Below are 12760 nucleotides of genomic sequence, written 5' to 3'. Positions count from 1 at the left end.
CCCCCGGGAACGCGATTTATAGATTATCAAGACAGAATATGCTAATCAATGACTAGAAGATAACTACACATAAGCTACATAAATTCATCAAATAACCATACAGAAATGTCCTGTTGCAGTCTACATGTTGTCACTTCTTCTTGAGTCTCTCCATTATTGTCTGACTCCGGTTTGAACGTAAACATTGACATTTTCAGTGCATGTCTGTGTGAGGTAAAAGGACACACTCTGTGCCAGGAGCAGCAGCTCATTTACATTTAAAGGGACAGACACAAAAACGGTGCATTTTTGCTCACCCTCAAAAAGTGACAATTTTAACATGCTATATAAAAATATCTGTGGGGTATTTTGAGCTAAAACATCACATACACACTCTGGGGACATCAAAGACTGTTGTTACAAGGGCATTATACCACCCCTTTAAGATTCTAAAGTAATTGAATCAACCAGAAGTAGTGTGGTGGCAGAGTTATTAGATTGGTTGTTTCTAAAGTGACTGAAACAAATGTGTATGTTTCTAACATACTTGAAGTGATGTTGTAATAATTCTGAGGAAATTCTAAAGTAGTTGAATAGACCCGACGCACTGTGGTCACAGAATTATTTAGCAACTATTGTGTTATAGTGTAGACTAGTGAGTCTGACGCACCGTGACTCTGTGAAGTTTAAAACAAGAACCTGAAGCATGTGTGGTTTTGTCCGACGTACTGTGGCAGTGTTTTAAATTTGAAAAAATATTGTTTAAGCCCTAAGTACTGTGGCTAAGTAAGTTGTTTTAAGAAAATAACATAAAACCCGACGTAGTGTGGTTTTGTCTGACGTAGGCCTACTGTAACAGTGTTCATTTAAAAAAAAAAAAACAACCTTTCTTACTGTTTTGTGTAGTGAAATTTAAAGGAGAACTCCGGTCATTTTTAACATTGAGCTCATTTTTTTGTAAATTTGGAGTGCTGTCAGTACAGAGAACAATGACAAAAATCGGTGTTGCCTACACCGTGTTATCCTTACAGTAATCGATTGTCGAGTTCACGCGCGTGATCATAGGTACTAAACCTATGTGCGTGAACTCGACAATCGACTACTGTGGACTTCGACCGAAAACAGGATGTAAATACAGGTATGTGCGCTGGCTGAAATAACAACACTTTTATTAATGTCTTTCACATCTACTGCAGTCAGATTCACCCGTGTTCACTCTGAAGGAATCACTCACATGGCTGGGCACTTGTAATGACACATCAAGGATGTTAAGAGGCTAAAAGCAGGTTTAAAACTTGCCCCATTGAAGTCAACAGGGTGCAAATTTTAAAAGAGGATAACACGGTGTAGGCAACACCGAATTTTGACGTTTTTCTCTGTACTGACAGCACTCCAAATTTACAAAAAAATGAGCTCAATGTTAAAATTGACCGGAGTTCTCCTTTAAGGTCCAAAGGACTGTGGCTTTGATTAAGTTTAGAAGTTTCGGTCAGTGTGCTGGTTGTGTTCATTTGCGTCCGAACTGTGAATAATTAGACTAACGAATATCTTAAAGCAACTAGATAACGTGTAGTCATTTAAATCAGACGTTGTGAATGTAGATACTGTAAAGCCCAATAAAACTTTAAAAATGGAAGGAACGATTGTTAAATACATCGCTAAACACGGTTTTCAGGGAATGTTTGACGGAATAGAAAATATTGTTGATAAACCATATGAGTGGGCTATCTCCAAGTTTGAAAATTATCCCAAAATGCCTAGGAACAAAAAAGGAAAAATCACAAATGCGCTTCAAGCTGTTTTTGCTTCATACATAGTAACTAGGAGGAGAGTAGATGAGTTAGAGGCTGAAAATGAGCGTCTCAGTGTTTGGGGTAATTTAAAAAAAATTACCAGGCTAGTGAAACGATATGGAAAGAAGAGAAGGACAGGATGCAGAATGAAATTGCACTTCTGAGAACTAACAATAGTATGCTTAGATCATCTGTGGAAACACTGTTCAATGATTTAGAGGAAGCAAAGACGGCTTGTCAGTTCATGATAAAGAATGGCACAACTCAGAAAAATACAAGTTAGACATTGTTAGGTGTCACTTCGTGTAATACAGTTCCAGAAATGCCAGTTTTGCAGGAAGATGGCACTGACGGTTGGGGACAAGATTCTCAGTCATTCAGTAGCCAGTACTATGACTGTACAGTTAGATTTCCCATGGCACCAGTCCATGCTACTACAACTATGCATGCTAGTGAACAAGGGGAAGAACCAATGACTTCTACCATAGTCCGAGGCTTTAATCCAAATGAATTAGAAGCTGTGATCAAGAATATTCAGAGATTTAATCCTGCCAAACAAGACCCATTCGATTTTCTGAAAAACTTGGAGGAATATGAAGTTTACAATTTTACAGATGGTGATGCTTGCGTTTTGTTAAGAATGTGCCTGGCTGACACTTTGTCTGGAGCCTTAACTCAGAAATTAAAGAACAGAAATGCAGAGAGGAAACAGGCACTGCTTGATGTCTTAGGTGTGATGTCAGTTAATTGGGAAAAAATATCTGAGATGCAAATGAGAAAAGGGGAGCACCCAGCAGCATTCTCAGAACGATTATTGGAGACATTTAAGACTTTCAGTGGCAATCCTGATATTACTCAGAATGATATCAGTTTCAAGACTACTTTGATTAGCAAATGTGACCCATTCACCCGTTCTGCTGTGACAATGTTTGTGACACCTGTCTGCATATAATGACATAATTGCAAAAATGACACAGTTTTACAACAATACTGCTAATCCAAATAGTCAAATGAAAGCTGCCAAATCTAGACATCCAGTTGCTGCCTTTGGCGGGAGAGAATGTTCTACTACATTGTCTAATGGTTTCCATAGACCAAGGAGATTTGCAAGAATAAACTCAGAAGGTGTTATTCTTTGCTATGCATGTGGAAAAGCTGGTCACACTGTTCGACATTGTCAAGACAATGAGAGACCTCTTCAAAACTTTGTCTGTCATGCTTGTGGAAAGGATGGTCACATTGCAAGGCACTGTTTGGAGCAAAGAAAGGAAGATCAGGAAGTTGTTTGTTTTGCTTGTGGAATGATGAGGCACAAGGCAAGACAGTGTCACTTTTCACACGATAGATAGATAGATTAATAGATAAGATAGATAAGATAAACCCAGTTGGCATTGTTGAAAGGAAATAAAGAATTCGTCATTCACACCTTGTCAAACATGTCACTACATGAGCAACATGAATGTAGCTCAGTCACAAGCAAATGCTGATGCAAATTAGAATTAGTTTTTTGATAGTAACACATTTTCGGAAAAAGGTTTACTATCAAAAGGGGGGTGATTCTTTATGAAAAATGTTTTATTAACATTGATATGTAGTTGTTATTTATAATAAATGTTTTAATGGCATTAATTTTAAAATGATTTTTTAAGACATTTTATTCATTTTATTAAACCTGACTTTAATGTTTTGAATGTGAAAAGATTCTTGTGGGGAAAAGGGGGGCAACCTCTTCTTTTTGATTACTGTTTCAGATATAAGCATCAAGCCCAGATAGCATGTAACCATTGAAACAATGTTGAGTCAGTGTTGATGCGTCAACGCTGATTACATTGAAATGACGTTAGAAAGTGATGTTGCTTTAGCATCACTCTTGCACCCTCAGTTAATATTGAAATAATGTTGAGATTACAACCAAAAATCAACGGTAATAGTATTGATTCAACATTACAAAGTGATATTTTATCAACATCACTTTTGCACCCTCAGTTAATGTTGAAACTGTTGAACAAAAAATCAATAGTAATGCTACTGAATCAACATTACACTATGATTGATTCTACATTACTGCTGTTGAATCAACTCTGAAATTAACAAAAATAATCAATGGTAATATTGTTGAATCAATATTACACTATGATGTTGAATCTACATCACTGCTATTAAATCAACACTGAAATTAACTAAATAAATCAATGGTAATATTGTTGAATCAACGTTACACTATGATGTTGAATCTACATCACTGCTGTTGAATTAACACTGAAATTAACAGAAATAATCTTTGGTAATATGGTTTGATCAATGTTACAATGTGATATTGATTCTAAATACATTTGGTTGAAACACTGAAAATACAACTGAAAAGGAATGTCAACCAATGTCATCTGATGTACTAAGTTAATGTTGAAACAACATTAATATTTCAACTACACTTCAATGATGCGTCAACAAATTCCTGACCATTTAAAAATTTGGCAAAAACCTTTTAAAATATAAATGACACCTTTCCAGCAGTTGAGTCAATTTATTTTATTCAATCAATCAATGACAAAAATATATTAAAAGATCATTCTTTAAAAAAGAAAGGGGGAGAAATAGGACAAAAGCATTTCAATCTTTAAAAATAAAATTGGCTTCAGAAGTCTGATGGCATAACTACAGGTGGTCCAACGGTTCAGGTTTTTAAAAATCTGTCTTACATCAGACTACTGCCTCTTTTCCTTTGGGTTCTCTGAAATCTGAAAAAGAAAGCATGATGTTACTCGAGAACAAGTCAATTCAGTTGCCACATTCAAGAATATTAATATACTAAACACAATATGATTCACTTTTAAAAAAAAGTTGCTGAACACAAAATATTCTAACTACGATTAAAATATCATTAAATTCTGTTTATTTAATTTATTTTTCTAAAATCTATTAATGCTTAAATATCAAAAGAAATCACTATGGCAGGGGTGTCCGATTTAATCTCCAGCCATAATTAAACACACCTGAAGCAGCTAATCAAGCTAATCAAGGTCATTAGGATCAATGAAAACTTCCAGGCAGGTGTGTTGGAGCTAAACTCTTCATAAAGAGGAACAAACACCTATGAGCTATAGCCATTAACTATATCTCAGTTCATTTTCTGTGAAACTACATAGCATTCAAGTAACAAGTTTATCTTGTAGAATAAAAGAGCTTAGGTTTTTTTCAATGAAAATTTCTTTAAAGGGATGGTTCAGCCCGAAATGAAAATTCTTTCATCATTTACTCACCCTCAAGTTGTTCCAAACCTGTATGAGTTTCTTTGCAATGCAATGCAAAACCAAAATGGGCGTTTACCAATCAGTGGCCAATTTCAAACTACAATAAATGTTTTTCAACCATTTTTCAACAGACTTGCTAAACCACCCCACCCCTAAACCAAGCCCCCAGAGGATTAGAGCAAATCAGGTAAAGCGGTTGAAAATGGCCATTGTGGTTTGAAAACGCCCCACTGATAGAGAAACACCCACTAATGTTCTGCAGAGATACATGCCTGAATGATCTTGTGCTCATCAACTACAAATCACTGTTAGTTCAATGTCACTGTCTCCACCCATGTGTGCTGTTGGCTTTCATCAAAATTTCAATGCTGATCCAACACACTTTAAACACTGAAATGTCGATCTCAACCAAAATTATGGTTTGGATCAAAACGCAACATTGTATCAATGTTCCCATGCTATCTGTGCGATTTATTTCAACACTTTTACTTACTTTGAAAATTAATGTATGTTAGTAGGTTTAGTAACAATAAATAAAATGCAAGTAAAAAGCATGCTAAAAACAGAAATACATTATATGCACCATTGTTTGAAACTCAGAGAGTTCATGCATGTCAAACACACAAGACTTCCGTATAGGACACACCTTGTGTTTTCTCTCTAATAAGGAAGCATCAATTAACTACTGAAAAGCCCACATGCAAAACCAAAATGGGTGTATACCAATTAGTGCCAATTTTCAAACTACAATTGGTGTTTTTTCAACCATTTTTCAAAAGACTTGCTAAAATCATGAGGGCCCACCCCTAAACCAAACCCCCAGTGTATTAGAGCAAATGAGGTAACCCATCATGAACTGAAACGCCCCACTGATTGGGAAACACCCAGTAGTGTTTTGCACAGATACATGCCTGCAAGATCTTGTGCTCATAAACTAAGACTCACTGTTAGTTCAATGTCACTGTCTTCACCCATGTGTGCTGTTCCCTTTCATCAAAATTTCAATGCTGATCCAACACACTTTAAACATTGAAATTTTGATGTCAACCAAAATGATGGTTTGGATCAAAACTCAACATTGAATCAATGTTACCATGCTGTCTGGGAGATGTTTGTCTGAAATGTGTAACCTCCTGGAGAAAGATGATCTGGTCGTTTGAAGGACGAGAAGGAAGTAGAACCAGTGGAGCCAGGGAGAAAAAGAACAGAATACAGAGATTTCCAGACCTGCAAGATCCAGAACTCCAGGCCTAAAAGACCTAGAGACCCACCATGGGATGGATGGAACTGATGAAGAGGCACAGACTCGAACAACACCAGTGACTTTATTCTAGAAGGACTTACGGTCCAAGTGGAAAAGAATGGACAATGAGAAGAGAAACAAGAGGAGATTTCAGAAACAATCCATTTCAGAGACTACGGACAGCAGTCTTTTCACATAGAGGGAAAACAAGTGGATAAAGGATGTCCACACTGAGAAAATGGACACAAAACACATGAAAAAATGAAAAACACACACACACACACACACACACATTATATTGTCTATTGATTGTTGATGGTTTGAGTTATCAAAACCAAACAATATGCTAACATCACTGATACACATTGTGAGAGCCCAACAAGGCCTTGAAGACATATTTTTGCAAAGATTTTTGCAAAACAAATGCATGATGGAGACTTCGATATGGCCTATTCTGGTTTAATTTGGAATGTGACCTTTAAAACGGCTTTATGTGTACTGTATGTATCTTTCTTATTATTTGCCAATAAATTATGTTATGTGTTCTATGTTTAAACGTCGCATTGCAGATAACTTAAGGATCGCTTTAGGACGCTCCTACTGGCTGTGATGGTTCTTGAATGTCTTCTCACCCACACCCTTGAAAATGTTTGTATATCATATTGCCAAATTTTAGAAGAGTCTCTTTGATAATGCTGCCCAATTGGATGGGTGCTGTAACCAGTGTGCATGAGGTGTCGACCCAAAAACGGGTAAGATTCTCCGGTGGCCAGAGGGGGACAACCTAAGGCAGGGCTTCACCACCACTGGGCACCTGCCCAATAGAGAAGGGAGGTGTAATCTGTGAGAAGGGAGTGGATGTGATGCTTCTTTTGGGCCAAGAGAATCAGAGAGGGGACTGTAAGAAATTGTAAGAAAATAGTCTGCCTCGACCCAGATTCTACTCCAAGAGATGTTTTAGAATGAGCTCATCCCCAAAATGGCTTAATTATCATAGAGATGAAAGAAAGTCAAGTTATATTGTTTCTTCACCATTTGGGTTGATCACATCCTGAACAAATGGTAGTCAACTGTAGAATGGGACTGGGTGTTGGACACAGAGAACCTTCTCAGACAATGGGGTGTCACAACTTCATTAACATTCGGACCACAGTTGTTGCAACAAGAGCAACTTAATTTACATTAAGAACAGGATAAAAAGTTTAAGATTTGGATGTTCTGGGTTAATTCTAACGCCGGTAAACCCAAGTTGCTTCGTGTACCTTGCCACTGCTATGCTGTAATAAACTTAATTTTTGAGATCTTCGACGTCCACAACATTTTTTCTTACACAGGCCGCTGCACAGTGGCACAGTATAATCCAAGGATTATAGGCTCATTGCCCTCACCTCTCTTTTAGTTAAATCACTTGAGCGGATCATTAAAACACACATCATGTATTCTTGTAGACATGCCCTTGATCCTCTACAGTTTGCCGACAGATTTTGGGAGGGGGACGGATGATGCCATAGTGCTTTTAAATTATCTGTATACACACCTGGAGGGGTGTAAAACACATGCTCGCGTTTATTTGCAGACTTTTCATCAGCCTTTAATACAATCCACCCACAAATTTTAGCAAACAGACTTAGAGATAACTTCCAGCTAAACTCATCACTAATTAAATGGATCTTGGACTTCCTGAGTGGGCGGCCACAAAGAGTAAGGGTGGGGAACACATTATCTGGGGTCCGCTTTACTTCAATTGGGACACCACAAGGTAGCGTCTTGTCACCACTACTGTATATATTGTACACTGACTGTTGTCGCAGTAGTTACCCTGGACGTTATATAATTAAATTTGCAGATGATACTGCTGTAATTAGTTTATTGGAGCGAGATGAAACTGAACACTATCCAGTGTTGCATGAATTTGCTGACTGGTGTGAAGCCTCCCAGTTGCATTTGAATGCGTCCAAGACCAAAGAGTTGGTCCTTGATTTTAGTCATGGGGCTCCCTCACCTACTCCGACTCTGATAAAAGGAGAGGAGATAGAGATGGTGACGGAGTACAAATATCTCGGTCTTATCACTGACCATAAATTATCCTGGGATCAGTGTGCTGATGCCGTTTTTAAAAAGGGCCAACAACGTTTGTATTTTCTTAGAAAACTTAATTATTTTAATATTGACAACAAAATTTTGACAAAAGTTTTGTCAAAGTCTTTTATTGAGTTTATTCTCTCCTACCGTATTGTATTTTTACCGTATATATATTGTATGGACATTCAAAAATCACCCATAGGAATAAATTGGGGAAGATTGTGAAAACCTGTGGAAAAATCATTGGTAAACAACAGGTAGACCTGTACCAACTATATATGACCAGATTTCTAAAACTAATTTTGTAGTGTCTATTTGATGCTTTCTGGATTTTTTTCCCCCATTGTATATTGTTTACAATAAGACAATACTAACCCTTTACAATAAGGTTTTATTTGTCAACATTAGTTCACCACATTTTTTAACATAAACTAACAATGAAAAATACTTATGAAACATTTCTTAATCTAAGTTAATGTTCATTTAAAAGTCTACTTATTAAAATAAAAAGTTGTATCTGTTATATTTTAATGGGCCTGAGATATACATGAAGTAACAATGAACAGTTGAATAATGTTAACAATGAGTAATAAATACTGTAATGTATTGCTCACAGTTAATTTTAGTTAATGGATTTACTAATGTTAACTAAATGGGACCTTATTGTAAAGTGTTTTCAATCCTATTAGTAACTAGAAACAAAACGATCCCTGCATGTTATGTGTGATGGTGAGTTAAAATATATGACGTTAAAACAAACCATCCTATTGTAATGATACTAGAGAGGAGATTAGGTATGAACCATAGACTGTAAAAAAATGATATGAACATGATATGAAATGGTATGAACACAGGTGTGGGAGTTTTATTCAAAGTGTGCAGGAACTCTGGGCAAACAGGATACAGTCTTTAGAATAGTTCATAACTTCATACGTTTAACATAGGCCTATATCCACAGGAGATTCACAAGGAGGGAGACTAAGTAGAAGCAGAAAACTGAAAGAGACATCTTAAGTCTGCTTTGCCCCAGTGTTCAAGAACTGGTGTGTTGTGTGCTTTTGATACCAATAAAAGAGAAATAATTTTAACGATGAACAAATCTTATGCTAAAGTCTAGCCTATTGCAAGTTTTGCTAACAAACGTTGCAATTTGTGCATTTGCATACACTATTCTGCCATCTAGTGTTGATTGTTTTCAATTGCAGCCATATTGAATAATGTGTTCAGATCTCAGTTTAGTGTGCTGTCTGTGTAATTATTGATCGAGGTCAAATACTTTTTTACGTTTGTTTACCTCTTATTTTTAGACGTCGATCTCTATCCCACTGTTTGCTGTCTCCAAAATGGCCTGTGTCTTCACCTGACAGGGGCGCCTGTGGGGCTGAGAGCATGGACAATAAATACCTGAGAAAGTTGTTATTCAGCCAGAGATGAGGACTTGATGCTACAGTGCTACAAGTAGACTGACGATGTAAAGGTGGGATGTGAATGCAGTTATGAAATTACAGTTATGTGATGAATGTCAAAATAGTATCGTGTGGGTGAAGTGTTTATCTGCTTTCTTTACACTCACTGTTCACTGTTGTCTTTGAGCATCTTAAAGTCGGCATGAAACGGAAAGTGAGAAAGTCTTTTCTTCCTTATTGTGGCGGTGAATCATCTTTCTTTTCGAACAGGAAAAAGGGCGGGAGTGGGACTTGATTTTGTTGTCCCGCCCACGCGCCAATAAACACGTCATCAGAGAAGAGAAGATGCCCTTACAGTTGGGAGGGGAAGTTATTTTATTTAAATATTACGAGGGTATTTTATTATTAAAATCTTTGTACTTATTTTTTGGGGGGGGGGGGGGGGGGGGGGGTTGTTGTCGTATCGACTTGTTTTGTTTCTCTTACCAGACATCTTGTCTCATTTTGTAATTGATGTAATACCTTGTATATGTCTGCAAATTTTTATTTAAAAAAAATAGGGAATAAATATTACGAGGGAACATGATAATAATAATAAAAAGAAATAAAAAAAAGAAACAAATATTGCAATATTCCATAAAAAAAGAATGGTCCATTTTGATGCATGGTGACTTTAAACTCTGTCATGAACTCCAGAAGCCTACTGTAATATTCTGATGAAGGAGGAAAAGTCTCCATTTCATAACTTACAAAAAAAAAACTTTTCAAGATTTTTTGGGATTGTTATTTTTTAATATGATGCACCAATATTCCTGAGCATGCAAGGAGTCAACTAAAAATAGAGAGTGTCGTCTAAAATGTTGGAAAAAATTTGTAGTAACCTCTTAAAAGCAACTAAATATATTTTACTAATAATATTTTAAAACAAAATGTAGTACTGATTATTTTTAAGTGGTAACTCGCAGATCTGCCCACAAGACTATATTGGGTCCAAAATAAACTGAATTTTAACTTAATTTATGTAGATACAAAAAATTTCCACAGCATTTTATCAGTTACATTAGAAAGCATTTTATGTAGCACAACCGTATACATACTTATAATGCAGTGAATTATCACCCTTGTTGCCTCAGCATGGGGAATTTGATCAATGTCTTTTTCACTCAGCTAGATTCACCATCACACCCAGAGCAACTTCATCTGCAGTCCAAAGTAATCTGCTGTAGTGTCAGCTGGAAATCATTTGGAAGTGTCTGTAGAACAACATTTTAGCTCCAGTAACCCTCTCTACATGCTTTGTGTAAGCATAAAACCCTCAGTAATAAAGACTGAGGTCGAAGATGTTATCATGTATAAATGAGTGCTGGCAGGACCGGTGCAGGATATTTTAATACTTGTGATGACCATTAGCTCTCACCATTTGACTAATGAGGGGAATGAATTCTTGTGTCTATGGCCCTCCAGAGAGGGACCATCACTTCCCTAAAGCCATGAACTGGCAATGAAACTTATGCGAATGAAGCAAAAGTGTGACCTTAAAAAACCTGGTTGGAAACATGATATATAGAAACAGCATTATTGTTCTTGTTTCACCACCAACAACCTACAATTACAGACTGTATTTTGATCATCTGTCATCATTTATCTCCTTTCTGTATCTTAATTGTACATCACCAGCATTTCTCTATTTTTGGCCTGAGGTTAATATGATGGCAGCTGTTATTTGTAAAGGAAATAGGCCTAAAATAAGCAGTAAATTATTTCACCAGCTATTTATAGCCTGTTATGAAGAATGAAGAACCTTATTCTTTGTCATATTCGTGGTGTTGTGCAATGTGAATTACATAATAGAACCATAAGCTGTAACATGCATATATTAGCCTTCAGATGATTCCTATTGTTTCCCCCTCACATTCAGAAGTTGAATTATCTCAGTCTCTTAATAGAATTGACATGACAGAGCACAAGAACTGGCTGTGCAAACACAAATCGAGCTGATTTTGTGGATGTGTTTTGCTCTCTCACGTTTCGCCTACGGCTCTAGACTTCAGAAATGACAACTATGATAGCTGTTCACACACACACACACACACACACACACACACAAACCTGTGTATAATCGCTTTACTGTGTGTCCAGCTTTTGGTTGGCTGTTGCAGTCGGTTAAGGAAGAAGCATATAATTGAGTTAGATGGCTGTTTGCCACACAGCCAAGTGGATCAGAGCAGAAGAGGGAAGATGACAAATGGGGGAAAAGGCTAAAGAAGACTCGGGGGGAGGGGGGGAGCTTTCTGGTTTAAATTAAGCATCCTAAGACATGGCAATTTATTATGTAAGCTGTTATGATTCACAACACGAAGATGCATCCTGAAAGAAATTAAATATCTCCTTTTAGAAATGTATTTATGCCTCATAATGAAAAAAACAGTTTTGTCATAAATGTCATAAACTGTCATAATATGCAGTTTAATCACACATCATGTGGTACCATCAAAACTGATTTTAAAGAGGCCATATTATGCACTTTTACAAAGTCTTTATTTTGTTTTTGGGGTCTACTAGAACAGGTTTTCATTCTTGAATGTTTAAAAAGCAGATAATTTTTCATATATTTTACATTATTGCTGCACCTCCCTTCCCAGTCTGTAAGAATCGCTCTGTTTAGTTTCGGGCTAGAGTGCAACAGTGCCCACCCACTTTTTCTGCGGTGTTGGTTCTGGAAGTATTTTTTCCATTAATTTCTCCCATAGGGATTTAAAAAAAAATAGTACTTGTTAAAGGTACAATGTGTAGGAATTTCTCCAATCTAGCGGTGAAATTGTATTTTGCATTCAAACGAATTGTGCTCTCTAGCGCCTTGCTTTTTCAAATGCGTGTTGCAACTACAGTAGCCGTTAGGCTATGTACCAAGAAGCTATGAAAACATGTCTTCCAATAGCACTTTGAGTTTAACGATACATGTTCTACTGTTATGCTGCCTATATAATGAATTACACAACCAAGGAA

This window comes from Squalius cephalus, assembly GCF_949319135.1.
Source record: "Squalius cephalus genome assembly, chromosome: 19".
In the NCBI taxonomy this organism is placed as follows: Eukaryota; Metazoa; Chordata; class Actinopteri; order Cypriniformes; family Leuciscidae; genus Squalius; species Squalius cephalus.
The sequence above is the reverse complement of the archived record's forward strand: the minus strand, read 5'-3'. Positions refer to the sequence as shown.